Consider the following 23,565-nt stretch of genomic DNA (forward strand, 5'->3'; position numbering starts at 1 on the left):
TTATTAATCATTGCACTTCACATTTGAGTATGTTAGCAGGAAAGTAAATAAAAGTGATGCAAGAAAAGCTTACAGCACTTGGTATTCCAAGGTGCTAACAGATAGATTTTTTAGTTATCACTGCACTTCACATTCGAGCATGTTAGCTGCAAAGCAACATAAAGTGATGCAAGAAAAGCTTACAGCACCTGGTATTCCAAGGTACTATCAGCTAGATTTCATTGTTATTAATCACTGCACTTCACATTCAAGCATGTTAGCTGGAAAATAAATTAAGGTCATGCAAAAAAATCATGCAGCAGCTACTATTCCCAGGTAGTAACAGATACTTTTTGTAAATAATCAATGCACTTCACATTTGAGCATGTTAGCAGGAAAGTTAAAAAAAGGTGATCCAAGAAAAGATTACAGCACCTGGAATTCCCAGGCAGGGTCCCACCTAGGTACTAACCAAGCCCAAACCTGTTTAGCTTCCGAGATCACGCAAGATCAGGAATTGCCAAGCTGGTGTGGCTGTATGCTTTAAAAATTTTCTCAAAATGCCTATTCATAGCAAATGAGATCACTGCGCAAATTAACATATCATTTTTTTTTTATTATGCCCTTTACGCTCTGGCAGTTTTAAGCTCATTTTTTGAATGATTTGTACTTGTTCACTTTAACACTAGATCTTTGAAATTGTACACATAGCACAATGATCATTCAGGATTCAAATTGAAGTAGACATCTGGGACTAGACAGCCATTCACATCCAGGCTTATTTCTCCATCATTTAGGTTCCATTTGAGCTCATCTAATAGATGTCAAAAAGCAAAAAACGCCTTTGAGTTTAGAGGCTTATAAATGTTTCCATTGATGCTGAAGATTCATTTTCATTCAATCTCTACATTTTCTGATTCACCAGGGTCTTGTACAACTACTTGCAAAATTTGAGGCAGATGCAATGAAGTATTCAAGAGCTACACAGTATTTTCCACATGGTCTCCTCAGGCGTCTCCAAAGAACCCAAAACCTCTCCAAAGTGCCCAGATTTTCAAAAAGTCACTGGTCACTATATGAGTGTGCATTTTTATTTTTGGGATAAAAACAAGTTAACTTGTGATCTTACAACTTATGAAACAGCAAATATTAACAAAACTATTTACATATATATTTATTCTATTAGTTTTCAGTCATGCCACTCCATGAAGCACATCCTATCAACCATAACACAAAGTGGAACACTGCAAGATCAGCACATGAACATTGTCTTCATTTTGCTGTGCACACATTTTCTCCTCCCTTGTGTGGCTTTTTGTCTAATATGTCAGTAGATGGCTCACACACCGGAATAGGGAAGCACCCCTGTGGTCTCTGATCTGGGACTTGAGGAGGAGATGAAGAGGCACTCATAGCTTCTACCTGTCGGGATTCCTGTGGTCCCCCAACACCAGCCAGCTGTGAACACAATACCTCCCTGAAGTGCTTTTGGTTGAGGGGCTTCTTCTTTTTTTTCCAGGGCCATCTCCTTTTGAATGATGAAGCCACCACAAAGTCCATGAAATTTAAAAACATCTTCATATACCAGCATATGCACTTCTGTGTCACGGAGGAGTATTTTATGAGGGCATCAGACATGTTAACTCCTCCCATGAACTTGTTGTATGCCTTCACAGAGTCTGGTACAGGGATCTGTTGGGTGGACCAGGTGCCACTTTTACTTCTCACCTGTTACTGCAGTTTTCCCACTGTAAGCTTTGTGGACTGTGGAGCACATTGTGACATCTCACGTGTCCCTCCACTTTACAAACAGCAACGGGTCATCCCTGATCCATCTCATGTTTTCCATGGGCAGCCTTTTTGGGCAGGTCATTGGAAGCTGTCTTTGGAAAACCTATCCTATTCTCCCAGATGGTTTCACAAGCCCCAAAACAAATTCTGTGCAGGTAATGGAATAGCAGCGAATTTGTGTAAAAATTGTCCACATATATTGTGCATCCTGTGCCCAGATAAGGAACATGCATTAGGGTGACCACAGCATCAAAACTCAAACCTTTTCAGATGGTTTCCTTGCCTTCCCCTCATACACACTGAACTTGAATGGGTAACCGTTGGAGCTGTTGGCCAGTACAAAGAGCTTGTATCCCCACTTGGTGGGCTTGTCCTTCATGCTTCATGGAAATCCTTGCCTTGATGGCCACCATCCTTTCACCCATGGCAATGTTCTGGTGTGGATGGTAATATGTTTGACAGGTAGTCAGGGTCTGTTCCATGAGTGGCTTGAAGCGGAAGAGACAATCATAGCCAGGTTGACCTCTGAGCTGATCGTTGATGGCATCTGCCGTTGGGTCACTCATGTGCACGTTTGCACTGATGGCCTCATACCGCTTCCCAGTCAGTCCACTGTCTCCTCATGCCCTTCTCTGTTCTCCATGCTGCATACTTGTTGGTGTTGTTGCACAGGGTCAGGAGCACTTCTTGACTGAAGAACAGCTGGAAGATTTCAGAAGGGCTGCAGTCCCTCTGAAAATCCAGCTGGACTTCCAGGGTCCTCCTGGGGTGAAACTGCAATGAAGGAGGCTGCTCATCTTCCTCCAAAACATCACGCCATCTGTCCTCCAGTGCTGCAGGTGGTAGTGTTGCTGGAGCTGTTCTAGTCTTTTTGGCACTTTTTGGTGTTGACACTCTTTGCTTGGGGTGGGCTTGTGCTTCTGCTGCCTCTGTGACTACACAGTCCTGAGGTGTGAGGGGTGTCCATAGATTGGCAGGGGGTAGAAGCTGATGGCCCTGGGAGTGGGCCAGAAGAGGTGTGAAATATCTCAGATGGGGGAGGGCAGGGTGAATCTTCTTCATTGCAAGACAAAGACAGGATAACAGCCAAATGAGTAAAACATGAAGATGAAAATAAATACAAATTGTCAGGCTAAATAAGGCAAAATTATTATTACATTTACTACATGTTACATACATTTACATTATTACATTATTACACTTACATCACTATAGTACCTTTGCATACTCAAGGACGCTTTACAATCATACAACCAAGATACCAATGATGTTGAAATCAATGCTAATGACTAGTGCAAAATACATAAGTTCTATCTCAAACAACAATACATTAACTTTACATTTAGGGCATTTATCAGACACTCTTATCCAGAGTGACTTATGACTTACACAATCAGTTGAATAAACAATACAACAAGTACTAGAGTTTCAGTGAACATAGGAGCAGGTTCAGTGGACATTTGAATATTACACAATCAACTTTTACAATAAAGAATCACGCATGCTATGTGAATTTTATAATTACAGTATATTGAGCACAGCATCAATTCCAAGCTTAAATGTGTCTTGTTCTAGAGAATCCATGCTAGCAGCCATGGAACCGACATTGCTCTCACCTTCCTAATCACTAAATCTAAACAGCTCCTCATGAACCTCCAACACTGTAAATCGCTTCTTCCTCTCCATTACTGTGATAAAAATAAAACATTTTTTACCAAAAGCGAAACGTTTTACAAAGACAAAGCGAACTAGCCAAAATGGAGTAACTTGCATATGCGATGCGTTAGCAAAATGAAAGATGTTAGTGCGCAACAAGGATCTATATTGTGATTACGCATGGCCCGCACTCTGTAGTGTACCATTCAAGGCAAATGAGGTGTCCATGTCTTTTTCTGATGGAATACTATTTGCTGAAACTGGTTCAATCATTTTGGTTTCAATGGCCCATTACTATAAGCTCTCTCAATAGGCAAACAGTGAACAGCAACGCAATACAGAATCTTGCCATAGGTAGAAAAACAAAGCAATAAATACGAATAACAAACACTGAATCTAAGAAAGGAGGGTCTAATGCTCTATTCAGGAGCAGTTTTAGGTTAGTAATGTGCTGTTTGATGTAATTAAAGACTTGCGTATTTCGTAATAGGTTACAAAGGAACCGAACACGTTTTTGCACAAAGACATGAGCAAGCTGATAAAGAGCTTTATTAGGATTCTATATACTTTTTAAACATGTCACACAGTTTATTTGATGGTAATTGAATTTTCTATGACAAAATCTGAAGTTATCTTATACCAGAAGAATGTTTTAAAAGGCAACTTAAAAGGGCAGGCACATTTTTGTGGAAATTTGCCCGAAAAACATGATATCTTCAGTGTGCAATTTCTGGCAAATGGATGCATGTAGGCGGCCAAAAACCGGTAAGCAGGAACTTGGAATAGTTGAAGAAATGTTATATTGATAAATGTACTGTACTTTAAGAATATTTAATGTTATCAAGTAATCTATTTATTATGCCAGTTTGGGCCCATCGACTGACCCACTAGGAGGGTGTTGGTGCATAAGGGGGTTAAAAACAATGTTTTGCACTGAAACAGTTTATAAGTGGAATACAATGCTTAGAAACACTTTTGTAGGGGGCAGAAGAGAAAGAAGAAATTTGCAATTACTGGTAATGAACACATTGCAAGTGTTTCAGTGGCATAAACTATTTTCACTAGAAATATGTGTTACGCAGTGTTTTCTTATCATGCTTTACATTTTGGTTAAACACAGTATGTCTTACCGTGAAACGGTATATAAGTTGATTACAATGCTTGGAAAACCTGTTTCGTAGTTGACAGAAGTGAAAGAACACATTTGCAATTACTTGCGATTTGCACTTTGCAAATGTGTTAAAACCTCGTTTTCACTTGCATAAACTATTTTCACTTGACATATGTGTTACGAAGTGGTTTTTTTCATGATTTACATTTTGGTTAAAAACAATGTTTTGCACTGAAACAGGTCATAAGTAAAGTACAATGCTTGGAAAACCTCTTTTCTAGTTGGCAGAAGTGAAACAACAGAGTTGCAATTAATTGATTTTTGCACTTTGCAAATGTGTAAAAACATCTTGTTTTCAATTGCATAAACTATTTTCACTTGAAATATGTGTTACAAAGTGTTTCTTATCATGCATTACATATTGGTTAAAGCACAGTATGTGTTGCCCTAAAATGGAGTATAAGTCGATTAAAATGCTTGGAAACACTGTTTCGTTTTTGGCAGAAGTGAAAGAACAGAGTTGCAGTTACTTGCATTGTGCACTTTGCAAATGTCTTAAAATATCATCTTTTCACTTGCATAAACAGTTTTCACTTGAATTGTGTTGCAAATTTTTTCTTCTCATACTTTACATTTTCGTGGAAACACAGTATATGTTGCCCTAAAAAAGGGTGTATAAGTCGAGTACAATGCTTTGAAACACTGTTTTGTAGTTGGCAGAAGTGAAAGAACAGAGTTGCAGTTACTTGCTTTGTGCACTTTGCAAATGTGTTAAAACAGCTTCTTTTCACTTGCATAAACTATTTTCACTAGAAATATGTTACACAGTGTTTTCTTATCATGCGTCACATTTTGGTAAAAACAGTATGTGTTGCTCTAAAAAGATTATATAAGTTGAGTAGACCGCATGGAAACACTGTTTCTTAGTGGGCTGAAAAGAAAGAACAGAGTTGCAATTACTTGCAATGTGCACTTTGCAAATGTGTTAAAATATCTTCTTTTCACTTGCCTAAACTATTTTCACTTGAAATACAAAGTGTTTTCTCATCATGCTTTACATTTTGGTTAAAAACAATGTTTTGCATGGAAACAGTTCATAAGTCGAGTACAATGCTTGGAAAACGTGTTTCATAGTAGGTTGAAGAAAAAAAACAGTTGCAATTATTATTAATGTGCACATTGCAAATGTGTTAAAACATCTTGCTTTCAATTGCATGAATTATTTTCACTTGAATTGTGTTACAAAGATTTTTGTTATCATGATTTACATTTTGGTTAAAACAGTATGTATTGCCCTAAAAGGGTGCATAAGTCAAGTACAATGCATGGAAACACTGTTTCTTAGTGGGCTGAAAAAAAAGAACATGGTTGCAATTACTTGCAATGTGCATAATTGCAAATATGTTAAAACAGCTTGTTTTCACTTACATAAACAATTTTCCCTTGAAATATGTTACAAGGTGTTGTTTTATTATGCTTTACATTTTGGTTAAAAACAATGTTTTGCATGGAAACAGTTCATAAGTCTTGGAAACATTGTTTTGTAGTGGACAGAAGAGAAAAACAGATTTGCAATTACTGGTAATGAGCACATTGCAAATTCATTAAAACAGCTTGTTTTCACTTGCATAAACTATTTTCACTTGAAATGTGTGTTACACAGTATTTTCTTATCATGCTTTACATTTTGTTTAAAAACAATGTTTTGCACTGAAACATTTCATAAGTTGAGTAGAATGCTTGAAAACACTGTTTCGTAGTGGGCTGAAGAGAAAGAACAGAATTGCAATAACCTTCAATGTGCACATTGCAAATGTGTTAAAACATCTTGTTTTCTTATCATGCTTTACATTTTGTTTAAACAGTTTGTCTTGAACTGAAACAGTGTATAACGTCAGAGAGAGATGGTATTTACTAACCGTCAAAATGATTTATAGCTTGATTTGATTGATTGATTGATTAGACAGCTGTCAATCATCCCCCACCACCACCCTGACCCCTTCCCTCCCCCACATAGTTATTATATATTTATATATATATTATTATTATTATTATTATTATTATTATATGATTTATGATGTGACAATATTATATGAAAATAAATGAAACACAATGAGGGATCCTCAAAATAGGTTTAATGACTTAAAAAAAAAAGTCTTTAATTGAGAAATAATCAAGTGATTAAAGTAAATAAAATGTATGAGTCTTAAACGAATACGTACCACCCAGTCTTTAATGTCCAGTCCGCTCCGCAGCCTGTCATGTACTGATACTCAAACATGCGTAAAGGTCTCAGCTGTGTGTCTCTCTGTCTCTTTCTCTCACTCACCCACTCACTCACCCATCCCACTCCCTCCCATTGGCCGATTCTCTTAGAAGTCACACCTCCTCATAAGTCCTCCTCCCTGCCATGCAGGAAAAACGTTCTGACAAAAATTGATATAAGGTCCCTCACCCTTCCCACTCCCCTCCCATTGGGTGATTCTCTAAGAAGTCACACCTCCGGACAAGTCCTCCCCCATACCATGCAGGAAAAACCTTCTGACAAAATTGATATAAGGTCATCAACCCCCCCCCCCCCCCCATCCCCCCACCCCCACCCCAAAGCCAAACTCCTCACAGGGTCAAAAAGATACTAGGCCAATCAAACTTTGCCACCTTTTCTTTTCTACCCAACCACCCGGTCTAACCTATGTGTATAAGAGGTTTCTTTAATTGAAAAATATTATTTTAGAGTACGTGAAACATTTTAATCGACTGAAACTCTTTTGATCGACTGAAAATCTTTTGATTGACAGCTAGTCTTAGTCTCATGGCTAGCTATATAGAAAAACTAACTTTGAAATAGGTAATTCTATTTCCTTAAATTAAGTATTAAATTATGTAACATCTATTTGTTCTGGTAAGGGGATACCATCATGACGATCTTTTATGCTCACGGTCTATAATTCTGTTCTATGTATTTCCATAGGTTCAGATGATCACAAGTTCTTTGAATCTGTGGAGAGAATTGCCAAGCAAAGTAATTTCTAATTTGTAAACTTTTATACATTTTAATTTTATGTATTTTATTTATCATTTTAATTTTTTGTTATTTTTTATCAGCAGATAAAAGGACACAAGATGATGAAACAGTTTATATACTGAATGAGTTGATACAAGGTATTACATTCTATAGTGAGTCTAACATATGTCGAAATATCGCATTTTGTCTAGTTTATGCAGTGCATTAATTTGTCACACAAAGGCAGAAGGGGTGAATCCCTCTACCATCATCCACTATTCATCGAGCCCTCCGGCTGAGCTCACAATTTTTTCAGGAGACCTCATACAACCGGCGACATCTTTAGAAACGTATGCAGAAGTCACTGTGCCTTATAACATATGTCTAAATAACTCTAGGCCTGTTCAAACTGTTCAACCACTAACCTGTAGGCCACCATCACCCCGTAAGTATAATTTTGAAAGCATGATTATTAATCACATTTCTACTAGAATAATTGAATCAATTTTTTTTAAAGATGGCTCTAACGATGGGGATCAGGAGATGAGTCTGTTCGACTGGGAGGATGATTTAAAAGTGCCTCCCCCATCATGTGGGTGATCTGATAAAGAATTCTAACTAATTACTGAAAAGAATCCATTTTTCCCACTTGATTCCTAAAAGCTGTTATCAATTGTGTTTAGTCAACAGTGACACATCATACCGGGATCAGACACATCAACTGGAAGTGGGAGAAGCAGCAGCATCACCTCCTGACGATCTTTCACAACGGTAACATATGTTGACTGACCTATGTTATGAAAAAGAACTTCTGGATCAAGCATTTGCTAAACTGATCTCTACGCCTGTATATGGTCCTGGGTGCGGGTTTGGTTCTGCATTGTATGACATGTTGAGATTTCTAAATCAGTGTACATCAGAAGGAATATTACTGTTACACATGCATACTGAATATACAGCATCATACTATGGCTCAGAAAGGTCCGAATAATAACCCACTAGGTAATGCTTCAAAAATATTTGAAAACCTACAGGTTAGTCAAAATGACATTTTCTATGAACTGAATCAAAGCTTAATAAATTTACAAAATAGTTTACACCAACAAGATTCTTTGAACCAATATGTACTACACACTGTAAATCAGCTGAATGAAAGTCTAGCTTTAAAGTCAGAATCTGTTAGTCAAAATGAATACAAACTGCAGAGTCCTGAAAACACGCAGGTTAGTCAAAATGACATTTTCTATGAACTGAATCAGTGCTTGGCTGCATTAAATGAGAGGCTCTTAAGTGGTGAATGTACTCAACAGCCGAGTTCAGAGAATTCTTCAACCAGTTTTGATAGCGAAGAACAGAGTCCTAGAATGTATGAAAGTGATGTAGAATTTCTCTCTTCAGATAATACTGAAAACCATATGGAAACAGAACAAATAGGGTATGGGGTAGATCCTGACATTAGAATAATTCATAGAGAAAAGTTCAATAACACAGAAATTAGGAGGAGAGTTAATCTTGCCTCACTGGGTAATGTTAATAGTTTTGCAGAATTTTACAATTACGTTCTAGAGGTTATAAATGGCATGATGGATACCATTAATGAAATAGCTGGTCCAAGAGATGCTGTAAATTTTCTAGTTCAAGGTCCTAATCTGAATGTTTCATAACAATGAATTGTTGAATAACGGGGCCATGGAACTAGACTCTTTTCTAACCACACTTGAGAAAGCTATGCAGAGCAATCTTGAGATCCTGGCAAGTGATAGTATGGAACTGGTGATTCAGATCCACCCCCCTTCCCCCAAAGGCGGTGTTAGGAATAAAATAGCACACCTCTTCAGATCAGACGTTTTTCGAAAGAAGATGAGACTGTATGTTTTTTACAACACTGACAGCAATCTATGATTTGCCTTATGCATCACACAGCTTTTGAATCCTCAGGAAACACCCCATTACATTGAAAATGTTGCTAGTCAGATGCAGCGGGGTGTAGGATTATCCGATAATGATGCGGTTAGTTTTAATGATATAAACCGATTTGAGAAGTTATTGAATTGTAAAATAGTTGTGTTGTATCAGATGATCAACAAAAGCGGTTACTCTTTTTTTTTTTAAACTAGGAGGAAACCCCATGAGAAAACCATTTTCTTTTCCTTACACGACAACCATTACTACAGTGTTAAAAATATTGAGGGTCTTCTCGGGTTCACAAGTATGATAAAACACAAATGCGAGTATTACTGTAACGTATGTCTTGATCCAGAATGTTATAGTTGTACTCAGAATACATTGCAGTGTTCAGATTGTCTAAGACTGTGTAGGTCAGATTACTGCTACGGAAAACACAAAGAAGAGATGTGAAACTTGTTGGGTGATACATATTCGTTATGCAAAATAGGATTCTACTGCCCCAAATGCGGAATGGTAGAACATCTGAGCCCCTTTAGCACAGGTAAAAAAAGAACATAAATGTGCTCAGCCTCAGTGCAAAATTTGTAGTGAAAAACACGAATGTTTCATATAACCGTTACAGGTAGAGATGGCGGACAAACGTTACATATCTTATGATATAGAGTCCAGACAGGAAACAGGTATACATATAACTAATTTTATATACTGCATGGGGTTTAATGAGGGTGTGTGGACGGCTGAAGGGGATGGGTGCATCGAAGCATTCAAAGGATGCACATTTGTAGCACATAATGCAAGGGGTTATGAATTCCTATCTTTTGTTGAATTATCTAGTGAAAGAAGGGGCTACTCCTACTCTCATAGCACAAGGGGGGAAAATGTTGTGCTTTGAAGACACCGCTTTTCAACAGAGATTTATAGACAGTCTCTCATTCCTACCTATGAAACTTGGCGCCATTCCAAAAGCCATGGCGTTTACAGACGCTAAAAAAGGAATATTCCTCCACTTCTACAACACCCTAGAGAATCAGAACTATGTGGGGTCGTAGCCTCAGCCTGAGTTTTATGGTGTGGATATGATGAAGCCCAAAGAGAGGCAAGATTTCTATGATTGGTATGAAACGGTCACTGATAAAGTCTTTGATTTCAGAAAAGAGATTAAAGAATACTGCTGTAAAGATGTAAAGATTTTGAAAACAGGGTGTAAAATTTTCAGGAGTGAGATTCTGAGAGTCACAGGCGTTGACCCGTTCAAGTCGATTACTATAGCATCTGTATGCAAGAAAATATTCCGCACCATGTTCCTGCCCGAAAACAATTTGGCCATCCCTCCCCTAGATAATTACATCAACTGTCAGAAATCTTTCTCGACGCCATCTATTCAATGGCTGGAGTATGTCTCAGACAAACAGAACATACCCATTCAACGTGCACTTAACAATGGGGAAGCCAAGATCAGAAATTATTTTGTAGATGGTTACTTTGATGGTAAAACGCACAAAGCGTTCGAGTTTCTCAGCTGCTTTTATCACGGATGTGATACATGCTTTCCATCATGCATGCCACACCCTTTAAGTAACGCCTCAGAAACCTTCAGAGATGTTTGTCAGAACAGTCTTAATAAAATTCAGATGCTGCAGTGTATTCACAAATTGTCTGTCACCATCTTGTGGGAACATGAATGGAATGACATGAAAAAGATTGATGAAGATGTAAAAAAGTTTCTCAAAACCTTTGACTTTCCAGAGTGCTTGAATACTCGGCATGCTCTGTTTGGGGGTCGTACCAATGCCCTACAGCTCTATTACACAGCTCAACCTGGTGAAAGAATCCAGGTGAAAGAATTACTACAACTTTACCTCCCTCTACCCTTATGTGAATAAGGTAAAAATGTACCTCATTGGTCACCCCATTATCCTTTATCATGACTTTGGGTCATTGGAAAACTACTTCGGCATCATCAAGGTAAAGGTTGTGGGCTCCTGTTCTTCCCTACCGGGTAAAGAAGAAACTCTTGTTTCCTCTCTGTAGAACCTGCACTGAGCAACAACAGCGTAGCTGTGATCATGGGGATAATGAGAGGGCCCTGACAAGTGCTTGGTGCAGTGTGGAGCTGATGACGGCCCTACAGAAAGAGTACAGAGTGATGAAAGTATTTGAGATTTGGCACTTTCCTAATAGAACAAATGAGCTGTTTTCAGAATACGTTAAAATGTTTTTGAAAACCAAACAAGAGAGCTCAGGTTACCCTTCCTGGGTGGTTGATGAAACCACAAAAAAGGAGTACGTTCAAAAATATGAGAACAAAGGGGTTAAGCTGGAGGAATTGAAAATTTCAGTCAACCCAGCCAAGAGGTCCATAGCTAAACTTGTGATGATTTCTTTGTAGGGTAAGATGTGTCAAAAACCAGACAGGTCAAACACGGTTTTGATCAGAGATCTTGATGAGTTTTTAGAGTGCATGTTCTCAAACCTGTACGATGTAAGTCATTTCTCTTTTCTGAATGACGAGGTGGCAATGGTGCAGTGGCATCACAAGGACATCAGGTGCTATAAACCGGGGTACGCTAACATTTTCACAGGTATTTTTACAACTGCGTATGCTAGGCTCGAGCTGTACAATTTGATAGATCATTCACAAGACCGTTGCTTGTAAACAGACACAAATAGCATCATCTTCAAAAGTCATCAAGGTGATTGGATACCACCTTTGGGCAATTACCTGGGGGGGGGGTCTTACAAGTGAGTTGGACTGTGGTGACAAGATTGTAGAATTTGTCAGCTCAGGACCTAAAACATACAGGTATAGGACTCTCAAAGGTAAAACCATAATGAAAGCCAAGGGTACCATTTTAAACTATTCAAATGCTAAACTCGTAAACCTGAAATCTCTGACAGAACTGGTGTGAAAAATATGTGATCAGTGTGAAAAACGGTGATCAGACTAGAATACTTATGCCCACCCACAATCAAATCATGAGAGATAAAAAGGGCTTTCTCTTGAAAAACAAATCACAAATGAAAAGATTCAGGATTGTTTATGACAAATGTGTTTTGTTGCCTGATTTCAGGACTCTGCCATACTGGTATTAAGAATCTGATTGTATATAGGATTTGTATTTTTTAGTGTTATTGTAAAATGTCTGTAACTCATTGCTTTGATGCTAGAATGCAAATACCAAAATTTATCTATTGTTTGTGGTCCTAGCATTAGCAGAAAAGCTTTTTTCATCAAAACATTACTTCAAAATTGTAATTAGACATTGTCTAAAGTTCCTGATAACATTGTATGGTGTTATACGTGTTGGCAATCTCTGTAGGATGAGCTGATGAACAAAATAAACATTAATTTTGTTCAGGGAATACCAGAATCTTTGTGTGATGATGAACTGTTTCCCCTCAGCAAGACTAACCTAATTCTAGACGATTTGTTGAATAACGCCAGTAAGAACGAAGAAGTAGAAAAGGCGTTTACAGAATATACTCATCACAGGAACCTGAGTGTATTGTATTTGGTACAGAATCTATTTTTTTGTTTTTTTATTTTTTTCAGGGAAAGACCAGCAGAACTATCAACCTGAATGCAAACTACATTATTTTATTTAAGAGCCCCAGAGACCAGTCACAGGTTAGCGTATTGGCTCGTCAGATGTATCCGGGAAATGCCAAATATTTTGTGGAATGTTTTCAAGATGCCACCTCTAGACCTTACGGGTATTTATTTGTAGACTTGAAAGCTCAGATGTCAGAAGACCGTCATCTTAGGTCAAGCACATTATCCTGGGAGACCCCTGCGGTGTATGTTTCTAAGAAAAAAAAGCTTTAAAATATTGGAAAATAAATAAATAAAAATGTCTACATCACTAAAGTCAAATCTAACGATGCTGAATACCCTTTATAAGTCACCCCCCCCAAACCCCCACCCCCCCGGCAGAGGAAGGTTATATTAAGCAAGGTGTCGGCGGATCTCATACTTTCCATTTCCGTATTGGCTTTTAATCTACTCCGTGGTAACATCCCTCTGACGGCTCGTCAGTATCGGCTTTTGAAAAGACATAAAAAGTGGATAAAACTGTTTGCTAATCAAAGAATGTCTATAGATACAAAGAGAAAAGCTATTAATCAGTCCGGATGTTTCCTCTTATCCTTGCTTAGCGTAGCCGTACCCTTTATTAGCAGTTTGATAGCATCGCGAAAAGATTAAAATGGATAAGCAGAGAAGATGTATTTGCTACCGCATCATCAGATGGAAAAACTTAGAAACACCGTTTTCGATAAAACAAATTTAAGACAGACCGTGAAAAACGACCTAGACAAAGTGATGCGACACATTTTAAACTAGACTAACTTGGACCCTTATGAAAAGGCTAAACTTTATGCATCAGTGTTGCAAAGCTTTTTAAATATAGTTAAAAGCGGAGAAGAAGAGATGGCTCGAGTGACCCTAACCCTGCCCGTTGAACGTGAAAATAAGCCGGTGACTGAGGTAAACGAAGAAGCCGGTCGAATGGTTGAGCATGAAATCGCTAAAGAGGATATAGGTAATGTCCCTACGAGAGCTAAAATAAATGCTTCCTACATCATGGACAAAATTGCAAAATCCGGTGATGTAGCATCGTGGCAGGATGAAGGAGAGTTTATTTTCAAAGCAATAACCGTTAAAGGATCGCACATGTTGGAGTTGATTAAAAACTTAACCACGACCCAAAAGATATCTGATGACCGACGACCTTTAGGGTGGTACGAAATACTCCATTCCGTAGCCAAATTAAATAATCCGTATTCAACCATTCCTAATGATGTTGTTCGTTGAAAACAGACATTAAAACATCAAGATCATTGTATTCACCGGTTGTTTCACCTGCTACTCCCTCGTCATTCGATAGCGAAGATTCTTCTTCAATTCTCAGACCTTCTGTTTCCGCTTTCCACTTGGTTGAAATTTGATTAAATACAAAAACACAATTAATATTATTATAACGAAAATCTGTATTAAATAATAAATGTAATTACAAAAGACAATTTACTCATCACGAGTCTGTTATTTCACACATACACATTACATCCGTAAATTAAACTTTTCACAAGTATTAGCACGTTGCATGCAATTAAAGGTACAGTTCATATTTATTCTAGGATACATGTTTTTCACATAAGATAATAACGCTTTATCGTTTCGTTTTAAATCATCGGTATACATCGATATAATCTGATTAAAAGATCGTCATTTAGCCCTTTGACACAAAAAATACACAATGTTGCCCACAACAAACAGAATCAAAACTCTGAACTTGTTTAGAGTTATGTTTTATTTGTTTACAGTTCTTTTTCATAAATGAATAAATAAAATGAGGGAATAGTTCGTAGTTTGTTGGGTTTCTGTACGAATCGAAACATTCTCCTGAGGTTTTGTTGTTGAGATGCAGGACTAACCAGTGTTCCCCAGGCATGTGACTATTGTGAGTGTTCACTATGTACAGAGCAGGGAATCATCTCAGCTTAACCCTAGGCAGCTGGTCACATGGAACCACATAGCAAAAGATCCTCTCCAGATCACGACAGCTTCTCATTACATTCGTGAATTCTCTGGTGTTCATGTTATTTACTTTATTGATAATCGATGAGCATGTTGCAGCAATTGTTAATTTCCAAAATACTATCAGAATTGGCATAGATAATGAGATTTATGATCCTCTGGAGCGGGTCTTTAAATCTGAGTTCCAGTCTCATATTACCCAACTTTATTAATGACAAATGCTGCCCGCAATCATCATCTGGGGATAGATTAAAAGCTATAAGGGTATATCCAGCAGCATATTCTTGCCAATTGATGGACATAGCCTGATCTTTAAGTTGTTTTCCTTAAGCTAGAATTTATGAATACGTTCCCGGACTGAAAATTGGGTTGATACGGTTTTGCAAGATGCTGTGTTCCATCGACATAGAGAGCGATAAACTCTGTGTTGTAGTGTCTAAAATTAAAAGGGTTTTTATGGTAGGCTCCGCTGTAAGCCTCATTGTCAACCATCCTGATAATGAAAGTTTTAGGGAGCGGTCAGAGGAAGAGGTTTTCTTGGGTGCACACATGACTCCCAGATGGCAAACTGAAGGTTTTCATGCAAACTCTGTCGATGGGGTATATGGCAGTTGTGCTTAAAATGCCTTGTGCATAACCTAATTTGACAGCTGGTGAAATGGTTACTTTTTTCATAAACAGGGAAGCCGTGAGTATTTTTAGAACATAATCCCCAGCTCCTTCTTTCATTAGACAAAATTCATCTTCATTCCGCAGCATTTTAATTTTCATATCAACGCCATTCAGTAAAGGTTTATCCTGAAAAAATATGTCAGAGTGTATGTGACCGTTCAAGTCAAAGGTTTTACTTTCGGCGCTGAAAGTGGCTCTGGCCCTGAGTCTGGGGTTACGCCCTGTCATGTCCATCGCCTCCATTTGCCCTGACATGTCTTTGTAAAACAATCTGGCAGAAAACTGTGTTTCCAGGGTGTCACTACTATAGTTCAAAAGACATTCGATGATGGCTCTGTAGGGGTACGTGTTACTCACTTGGCTGATGAGACAGTCACCCAACATAACATCAACTTGTGAAAATAGAGACGCTATAGGATAGTTTACCACGCCAACCTTAGCAATGTTACTCCCGTCGAGGTTTGTGATTTTACATCTTAGGTGCAAAACAGTGTTATTCAAGTCCAGATAATCATCACCATTGCCTGCCACATAAAATTTGTTTGGAGAATTGTCGGTAATGGTTGAAAGCGGTGGGATTTCGACGTTTATGTACTTTTCGATACTCGTTTGGGTATAAGGTAATGTGAAAATGTTTAGTTCCGACTTGGTGCACTTGGTCGACAGAATATATTCTGTCTTCTTCATTTGTAAGAGGAAGTGGATGAAGAATGCTTGTTGCTTCTTTGTCTGTTCTTTTTCACACTGACCTTACTCTTGGTGATGTTGCATTTTTTATTTATGGATACAGCACGCTTTCCTGGAGGACATTTAGCATTCTTGTAAGCGATAGCTGCTAGTCCTGACCCCTCTTGCACATTCGTTTTACGCGTGACGATGTTACTTACCATATCACTTACAATCCCTTTTGTGGCAGATTTTAAATGAGGTTTTGCTATAGAGATACCTCTTTTAATAATGATACAGCCATCCTTTATAGCACTTTGGATATACCACCGAGACCGGAACCATACATCATCGGGGTTCCTGCAAATCCGGTAAGTCCATTCCCCGCCTGGTGCTTGTAGTAGTCCACATAGCCCTGAGGATTCACGTAACTTGCGCCAATCATTTTTTTAAAATGATTATTTATTTAATCAAATAAATAAAGCAAAGCTTTGCCACAAATTTCCCGTACAGAAAGGGTATATGAATGTTTTGATCAGATTTCACCTCGATGGTAATATTGTTTATGAGAGATTTGCTAACAGGTACGTAGTGTGGCTTGTCATACATTAAAGTGATGATTTCGTTGTTCTCCCCAGTTATATGTACACATCTCAGCAAAGGAACAAAACTGTCCCCTACTCTCTGATATTGTATAATATCCGTATACATGAACATGGTGTAAAACCGCACATGAATGTCGGCGGGGAACGGTGCCTCTGGCTCCTCACGTGTGAGTGGTTTATGATCCAGCCCCAGAATGTGTGAAAGGTTTCCTTGAGTCCATAGCGAATAGGGTTTGTTAGTCATCAGACGAATTTTTTTTTTCACAGGTTGATATTCTATTTTTATATCAAGATCTAAACTTTTTATCTCCTTATTTATTTCCTTAACCAGATGCTCTGTAAATAAAATGTAAATACCACACCATTTTCTCCTTCTGCAGAGAGTTTAACAAAAAAGACACTTTTCCGTGTCCAACTCCTTCAGCGAGTACCATGTGTGTGGGTATTGCACCTCGGTGAGTGTGACCTCCCATCCTCCCACCAACTCTATAGGCTTCAAAAATTAGGTTGTGTAGCATGAAATCTTATCGGGGTAAATGTCTTTGGAGGTGTTGCACGGTAGAATCACTTAGAATCCGCTCTCCTCCATAGTGATCAGATTATAATTTCATTTTGATTTAGCACCTCCTTTTAACCTTTCTCAATGTTAAGGACGTCCTCGGCCAGAATCCAGGAGTTAAATTTATCGGGTCACCCAACCCACTTGATCAAGCACATATTTTTTTGGTTCCTAGTTTTTTTCAGATAGAATCTTTTCTTTTTTAAAGGCTTTGTCTTTTCCCACTATAATCTTCTGCAGCTCCTGTTCATAAAAGGTCCCATCTATATTTTCCCCATCAAAATCCCATAATTTATATAGAGGAGGGTCTCTCCTTAGACATTCAGAAATGGTAAAATATTCATCCGTAATGTTCTGCTCGTACCCTTTCTCAAACTGTCTTTTTAATCGTGAAATTCTGACGGTGTCACGGACTCTAAACTTCAATCTTAGTTTTTCCACCTTTTTCAGTTGAAACAACCCATACAAGGTTTTAAACACCTTGAAGGAATTTCCTTCGTTCACTTCAATGGGTTTTATTTTAATGCTGCTGTGATAGCTGTTGTTTTAAGCATGAACCAAGTCCTGTACTACATCGATGTATTTTCTCATATTGACAGCTGTGAAGTATTTCTACATTCTGGTTTTCAACGTCCTGTTGAACCGTGCTTTTTGTCCTGTCCTGGTAGCAAAGTGATTGACGTTATGTTTTTTCATTAATGTTTTGAAGCTGTTATTAAAAAATTCTTTCCCTTCATCAGTCTGAAGTTTTATAGGAACTCTGCCTTCTTTTAGAAATGAAACAAAGGCTTTGGTAACCTCGGCACTTGTCTTGTTTGTCATCACACGTACCCAAGCATACTTGGAAAGGATACCTATACACGTTAGCATAAATTTCATGTTCCTGTTATGTTCCGCTATGTTGGTCATGTCCACCAAATCGGCCTGCCATTGCTCATCTGTGTTTTTTACAATGACTCTGTTTCTTTTAAACTTCACAGAGATTGATTTATGTAGTGTGTACGCATCCTGAGCTACTAACCAGTTTTTGATTTCCTTATCATCAACCCTTTTACTGATTTCATCCACCACAGACCTTTGCAGACTCTCAACCCCTCCATAGGATCCGAGGTTTGAAGGAGTATAGTAAATATTTTTCAGCAGACATTGTCATGGCAAAATGATTGAAACACAATGAAGTGAGTGCAAGAATGGATTATGGTTTTATTAGCATCTTATCAGCAAAAGAGGTTATGTTTACATTACGTTTAACTAAAAATGAAAGCATGCAATCAAAGGTTTTATATACATCAACCTTTTCATCGTTACTTAGTTTCAAAACACATACATCTATTACATAGGTGAATATACATATTAGATGCCTGTTTTTACATTCATCGGGGTTTTCAAACAACATGTATTATTGGCTTCTGATACTAGAGAACTCCACTGACTGTTAGACTCACGTACTACACACATCAGCTTTTCGAAATTATATACAGATTTGATCTTATCGGTAATGTTTACTTTTCTGACTCTATTTTCAAGGGTTTTACAGAACAGCGTGATCAACTCCGTCCTCAGCACTCTTTTTTTTTCAGGTGAAGGACCGGTGCAGGTGTCGAAGAGTTTTCCCATATGACCTGATCACCAGGGTTCAGGCTTTCGTACAGATTCCAGTAGTCCATGATGTCGTCGTGTACCTGCTCCCTGCACACGCTATCGTTTTTTTCTATGAAGTCTTTGAGAGCGGAATTGATGTTCTGTTCCTCCTGCAAGTCGGTTACCACTACCTCAGTGATAGCCTGAATCTTGCTAGAGGATGGAGGTATCTGAATGCCGCACAGCTTCAAAGCTCTGGCTGGAGTGTGTATGAACCACGGCTTGAACAGTTTTTTATATCATCTTAGGTGCGTTGAGGCTGAAATAGGATTCATCCGGATCGTACAGGCATGTGTGCTGATGCTGACTAGGATGGTCAATAGCACAACCATAACAGTTTTCTCTCATATCTTCATCAATAATTCTATACATCAGATTCCCGATCACAGCTCAAACGACCACCAGCACTGGTGCGTTGATGCAGCCATCAGTTTCATTGTTATTCATGTTTTCACAAAAGCTTGTTTCAGAGGGTCTGCTCTCATTGTCATTCACACCTGTAAGTGCCGTTTCATCGTCATATGAGTTCATTGTTTGAGTATAGAATATGAGACCTGTTTCTAGACTCATCGTTTCAAGCTGTAATGTTTCGGGGAGTCCATGCCCCCCTATTTATATTAGATGGGTGGGGTGTGCAGGGTGGGGGTGGGGTTATTGCTCACGGCAGCAACAACGGGCTCGGTTTCAATTTGACACGTGACACTACCTTCTATGTATGGGTATCGAATGTCCGCTTCAAACTTATCAGAGAGCCTCACTTTTAAAGAATCATTAAACAAAACATGTTTCAACTGTTTAAATAACATATCGATAAGGCTGAAATACTTTTGTAGCTGTAACAAGTCGCCACATCCAAAGTTCATTACTGAATCTCTCCCGATATCCGCTCTAGGTTCATGACGTTTATGGCCATGAATCACTGAGAAACAAATGTCTACCTCACTCTTGGAGATCATCTTCGCCACAACGTTGTACGTGCCGTATGGAGGTCTCTGGCTTTTCCATTCATGTTCGCTAACACCCTCGGAACCCCATAGCTCTTTTTCATTAACGTAGTCAAACTCTGTGCGCCATCTTCAGAACTCTTTCCAGTCATAGTGATCAAACATCACTTGTTCTGTAGCTCGTGTCCAATGGGTCTCATCCAGCCCTGAGATCGTGAAAAGCGTTACTTTGCCTTTTTCCGCATCAAAAATGTACCCCGCATTACGATTATCTTTTGATAATTGAATCACGCCATGCCATTTTCTTGATTCTTTCCATAGCAGCGTATCACTTTTTTAGTTGCGTACGGACATATGGTGATTGTTGACATTATTTGATAGTATTAATATTTTGCTATTAAAGAATTCATTCGATGATTCCTACTCATACACCGGGGGTACACACTATACAGGACTGGTCAGACCGGGTGGTTGGGTAAAAAAAAAAAAAGGTGACAAAATGTGATATTTCTGGCCTAGTGTATTTCTGACCCTGTCAGAAAGTTTTTTCCTGCATGGTAGGGGGGAGGACTTGTGAGGAGGTGTAACTTCTTAGAGAATCAGCCAATGGGAGGGAAGTGGAATGGGTGATGGGTCATTTATGTCAATTTACATTTTGTATGCATATAGGTATAAACGTCACACTTAAGATAAGAACAAGATAGTTGACCAGCATGACCAACGATCAAACTGGTCGCCGATTATAATCAGATTGAGTTTTGAAAAGTATAATCCTGCTGACGATAGTTATATATATAATCATCTTGTGATGCCACCTCCACAATTCTCTCATATACTAGCTTCAAACCTGAAGACAGAAGCATATTAACAGAGTGCAGATATATGCTTTAATCCTGTTTGGTGCAGATACAGACTCAGTTTAAAATTCTATTCTCACAGATCCAAACCCAGTTCCCTACAAAATCAGACCCATAGCAAGTAACAGCCAGGTCCTCTTCAACTACATGACTATTTCGTTCCTCACTTCTCCAGTATCTGAAAGAAAAGGGTCACCTGTGTTTCTTAAAGTAATGAAGTACTTCCACACTGATCTGACTCAATTCCGTGATCTCTTACCCAATGGTCAGTGTACCATCCAAGTTCCCTCGCACCCATTTCCAAGTTCCCTCTCTTTTCACTAATTCAAGCAGAAGTGTCAAGCTAATTCAAGCAGAAATATTGTTTTTATGATTAACTGCTGTCATTGTCGTAAGATGGTATGATAAAAATGTTTAGCTACATAAAAATAAAAGTGAATTATTTAAATGTTTGATTTAATTTCATCCATATTTTACAGAACTGTGTAATTAACATTCATTAATAAACTTTCCTAAGCTGTCATGACCTGACCCTGTTGTAATATTTACTATCAGATCTTCACTGTGTCCAAAGCAATTTCATGGTGTAGTGGCCCGAGTGCTGCAGGGCGCGTAGCAGGACGTACAGAATCCTTCAACAGAAACAGACTTTTAATGACATGCAACGCATACAACGATGGCACTCACACATAACATGAACGGTGAACATGAACTCGCATATAACTAGCATGAACAACGTGAACATTAACTACAGCAACATAAACAATGACCAACGATGATGCACACACCAAGAGTGGTTTAAATACACACAGACACACAACATTAAACCGCGTTCAGGTGTGTGCTATCAAAGAGGCTTTTCTGGGTGTTCTACATTTGTTGAGGGTATGTTGGTCCACCTTGTGATTGTAGTCATATGTATGACCCACAGCCTGACAAGAAGTTGGAAATCACGCAAAAAATTGATTCCCTGGACTAGTAGTGATGAAAAACACAGTACTTCTGTAATGAAAATTGGTACCAAAATTTTCAAACTTTGTTCATGTAACAATGTTTACTGCAGTTTGTCACGCATCTGGGGTCTGGGCCACTCAGTGACTGCCTCCACCTTACCAGCTTGCATTTGTATGTAGGCCTCCTTGACGTAACCAAGGAAATTCGTCTCACAGAGGTGAAATTCGTACTTCTCCAACTTGCAATGGAGGCCATCATGTAGGAGAGTATATAGGACTTGGCATATGTCATGTACATGCTGGTCCAGTGAAGGTGAATAGCTCAAGATCTTATCGATGTAAGTAATGAACTAAAACACAGAGGCTACCAAGATGAGGCCATTTTCCCTCCCTAATCCTGATGAGGTGTAGATCAAGCTTCGTGAAGTACTTAACCCCCCGCAGCTGCTCCAGGGCAGCAGGAACTAAAACTAAGGACAGAGTATGGGGGTATTTCAAGAGCAGATGCCTAGTTCATCATCTAATTTAATGTTTAATTCATCTTTAATTAATTGTATGCAAATGAAAGAAGGATCCTGGTTTGTTATTTGTTGGAAATGTTTGTCTCTATACAAAACTTTACACTCTGTATGCAAAATTTACAGACATTATGTTTTTATAAATGAAGGTTCAAAGGGCCTCACACATGAGCATAGTGCAGATACATTTCATGGGTTTCGGCTTGCCCTTGGGCATGATTATTATTAATTAGCAAATTGATTGGTAAGATGATAATACAAGGTGTCCTTTGTATCTTACATTGTGCTAATGTAACATGGCATAGCAAAAAGGAAAACAGAATATAATGCAAATTTAAGTGGTATCAAAGTTTATATGATATATAGATATGAAAGATATAGATATATCAGTGGTAAGACACCTAATTTAAACAGTATATTAACTTTGATATAATACAAACATGAGAGAAATCCAGTGAGTAGTCACAGTAATTTTGATGACATTTGATACATATCCTGTAATATCTAAAACACAGTTATTAAGTCATATCTCAGGTTCCATCCATAGTTACAGCATGTATATTGCTTTCTGAATATAGGTCCAAAAACAATTAGCAATAAATTAATTTTAAAAAAAAAACCTACTTGGCTGGTAAGGTCCTGACTTTGCCACATGGGGGCAGTCAAACCCATCAAACTGGATGTTCAATAAAGTCTCACTATAGCAGCCTGCAGTATCCACCTCCTGCAGTGTCATCTCTTACAGTGCTGCAGAGTAAACATGACTACACATGGGCTTTCTAAGAATATTCCTCACTCATTCATAATTATTAAGCACTATGCCTGGTTTTTATGTAATAAAAATTTGAGGTTTGTAAGAAAAATAAAAAAAACTACATATATGATATCTTGTAATCACTTGTCAAGATGACACTTATCATCACTATCTAACACAATCCTAGGCTATTTATTATTATATGTACACATTTGCATATATATGTCAGTGGCATGAAGATGAAATCACACCCACAGAAGACTAATACTATCAGAGTAGAATGAAGATTAGGGAGGGTATTTATGAAATTTCAGCAATTTCTTCACCAAAGCAGATTGAGGTGACTGTGAGAGAGCGAGAGAATAGTATACACCTTCTGTCAAAATGATTTATTGCTTGTTTTTCACTGAT

At 38.3% G+C, this 23,565-nt stretch overlaps 1 long non-coding RNA gene and 1 pseudogene across 1 annotated transcript; one reads left to right on the plus strand and one right to left on the minus strand.

The window, feature by feature from the left end:
- Positions 1-402: 402 nt before the first annotated feature.
- Positions 403-521, minus strand: LOC145657124 (5S ribosomal RNA; annotated as a pseudogene).
- A 16,068-nt stretch (positions 522-16,589) lies between these two features.
- LOC145657097 (uncharacterized) lies at positions 16,590-18,669 on the plus strand. The gene is made up of 3 exons (XR_014122954.1): positions 16,590-16,694; positions 17,309-17,383; positions 18,561-18,669. It is a non-coding gene; the product is annotated as an uncharacterized LOC145657097 (long non-coding RNA).
- The last annotated feature ends 4,896 nt before the right edge of the window (positions 18,670-23,565 follow it).

Source organism: Electrophorus electricus, chromosome 3, assembly GCF_041902795.1.
Source record: "Electrophorus electricus isolate QZ-2024a chromosome 3, ASM4190279v1, whole genome shotgun sequence".
In the NCBI taxonomy this organism is placed as follows: Eukaryota; Metazoa; Chordata; class Actinopteri; order Gymnotiformes; family Gymnotidae; genus Electrophorus; species Electrophorus electricus.